Source organism: Microtus ochrogaster, unplaced genomic scaffold, assembly GCF_000317375.1.
Source record: "Microtus ochrogaster isolate Prairie Vole_2 unplaced genomic scaffold, MicOch1.0 UNK80, whole genome shotgun sequence".
NCBI lineage: Eukaryota > Metazoa > Chordata > Mammalia > Rodentia > Cricetidae > Microtus > Microtus ochrogaster.
The window spans coordinates 1,739,575-1,742,494 of record NW_004949178.1 but is presented as its reverse complement, the minus strand read 5'-3'; the positions used below and the strand labels follow the sequence as shown (position 1 = coordinate 1,742,494).

At 47.7% G+C, this 2,920-nt stretch overlaps 1 pseudogene; it reads left to right on the top strand.

Moving 5' to 3' along the window:
* Nucleotides 1-1,111: 1,111 nt before the first annotated feature.
* On the top strand, nucleotides 1,112-2,920 carry LOC101998955 (annotated as a pseudogene).

Genomic DNA, 2,920 nt, shown 5'->3' with positions numbered 1-2,920 from the left:
GTGTGTCATGGCATGTGCCTTGCACACACGTGCAAACACACACACACACACACAATCTGAAGACTCTTCCTCACATTCCCAGGGCTAGGACTAGGAAATGACTGTGAACAGACTACCTAATTGGCACCGTTCATGATGGGCTCCAAGGACTTACACTGCCATGTCCTTCAGGATCCTAAAGGCCTAGCAGTCTGTATGGAGAATTTGCCCAGATAAAGTGCTGTGAAGACACAGGAGGTGCTGGGACTACCAGGAAATATGCTGTATTTTAACTCTCTCACCAAGGGAGACCAAAATCAAGTCTGATTTCGTTGTCAAAAGAATGGGAAACTCCTGAGGAGTGCGTCTCTGCTCTCTGATACATCACTACACTTTAAGAGCACAGTGGTGGGGCTGGAGAGATGGCTCAGTGGTTAAGAGCATTGCCTGTTCTTCCAAAGGTCCTGAGTTCAATTCCTGCCAACCACATGGTGGCTCATAACGATCTGTAATGAGGTCTGGTGCCCTCTTCTGGCCTGCAGACATACACATGGACAGAATACTGTATACATAGTAAGCAAATAAATAAATATTTAAAAAAAAAAAAGAGCACAGTGGCCAGTGTGCACAGGCAGAGAAAATGACCCTATATGACTAGTGTCAACATAGTTCCCAAATAGTGTGCAATGAGTGGATGTTGTCTGCCACTTTAGATATCCTGTGACCTTTGGATTCTCAGAGTCTTCCTTGGCTGGGATATTAATTACTCTTTTCACTGGAACTTAAAGGATCGTTTTGACAGGAGTGGGGTACAGACCTTCGTGATGGGGAAGACACAGCAGCAGGAAGCTATCAGCCATTGCATCCACAGTCAGGAAGCAGAGATGAAACTGTTGCCCCTCTCACTTTCTCCTTTTCATTCAGCCTGGGATCCCAATTCATGAACAAAACCTCTCATGTCCAGGGCGGGTCTTCCCACCTGAGTCAGAACTCTTTGGAATTGACAGGCACACCCAGATGTTTGTCTTCCTGGTGGTTCTGAATCCAGCCATCACATGGATCTGGTAGAAAGGTTCCTTGCCTTTCCTCTTTCCTCTCTGGCCTCTGATAAGAGCCTGGTCTACTTTGCAAGATGCCTGAGAGTTTGAAGGTGAGCTGCAACCCAAGTCTGGTGAAATATCTCGGAACAAACCATCTCTAATTATTTTTAGGTTTTATTTGTCTCATTTTATGCTTTTTGAGTCAAGGTCTCATTGTACAGCCCAGGCTGTCCTAGAGCTTGCTGTGTGGCCCAGACTAAATTAGAGTTTAAATCCTCCTGTTTTGTCCTCCCGAGTGCTGGGATGCAGGTGTGCCCCACCATGTTCAACTGTTCATAGTGTTAGTTCAGTATTATTCTGTCATAATAGTCTCTGTCACTATCCTGTCAAAGGTCACTCGACTGAGACAGAGAAGGAAAATCAATGCCCATCTAGCCCCTTGGGCACTATGAGAATAACTCATTCCTAGAGAACACTAACGATTCATTCATGGTTCTGGGTGCACAGAGTTCTCTTCTCTAGCCCAGGAAAACTCCATACCCCTGGTTGGTGGCTTTGCCAAAGGACTGAAGTCTGCAGACCTTGCCTCGCTAGAAATTGGTGTCCCTTCTCCCTAGAGTGTCCCGAGACCTAATTCATTGTAATTCAAGCAATCGCATATTTTAGCTAACACACATGAGAACAAATTGTACAAAGTAGCAGCTGAAAAAGATTAAAAATGGGCGTTGCAGCTTGCATTGATGTTTCATTTTCTCGGTTTGAAGAGCCTGACTTTGGAAAAGAAGTGTTTGCAGCATACAGCTGATGACGGGAAGTGTCCAGGGCCCCAGTGTGTGGTCCAGACTAACCACAGGCTTCTGATCTAAAGCAATCACCACACCACAACCTCCCAGGTAGCAAGGACTGCAGGTGTGCGCTACCGTGCCCAACTCAGGGACAGGATTTTTGTCAGGGCTCACAACTCATCAATAAATCAGAGATTTATTGACCTCTGATGAATTTGAACAAAAGTTAGTTTAGGTATCATGTATTTTTCTTAAATTTTTCAAAGTAGGGAAGAATGCGTGTCTGTGTGGGAGAAAGGGGAGAATTGCCCTAATGGTCTCAGAAGCTCCTGGAAGTGCGACCCCACCAGCCAGAAGCCCTGCAGTGTAAGAGTGGTAACACCATGTCTGCGCCTCTACTCACCAACGTTGTCGCTGTATCTGGAACTGAGTGGGAAACGGCCGCGGTTATTTATTTATTTTGTTTTTACATGGACTTGGAGACACAGGTCAAGGCTAGGCTGACGAACTCTCCACCAACCGCCATCCTCAAGTCAAGAGCATCTGTCCCCATGCGCCCAGGAACCCTGTGACGTGCACCATGAAGATACTGATACCTCCCTGGTTTGACTTGATGGGACTGAATCCAGATGCCCCGGAGGATGAAGTTGGCATCAAGAAGGCAGCAGAAAACGTCAAGACTTTGATTGAACATGAGGTGAAGAATGGGATCCCTGCCAATCAAATGGCCCTGGGTGGCTTTTCGCAGGGCGGGGCCCTGTCCCTCTACACAGTCCTTACTTGCCCCTACCTCTGGCTGGCACCATGGCATTGAGCTGTCAGCTGCCTTGCATCGGAACTTTCCCCAAGCAGCCGATGGAAGTGCCAAGGACCTGGCCATCCTTCAGTGCCATGGGGAGCTGGATCCCATGGTACCCATTCAGTTTGATGCCCTGACAGCTGAGAGGCTCCAGTCTTATGTCACAGCTGCCAGGATCCAGGTCAAGACATACCCAGTTATCATGCACAGCTCCCGTTCAGGAGATGGCAGCTGTAAAGAATTTCTGGAGAAGCTTCTGCCTCCAGTCTAAGGAGTTGCTGGCTCCCACTGCAGTCCCCCAGCTCACGAGGGACCAA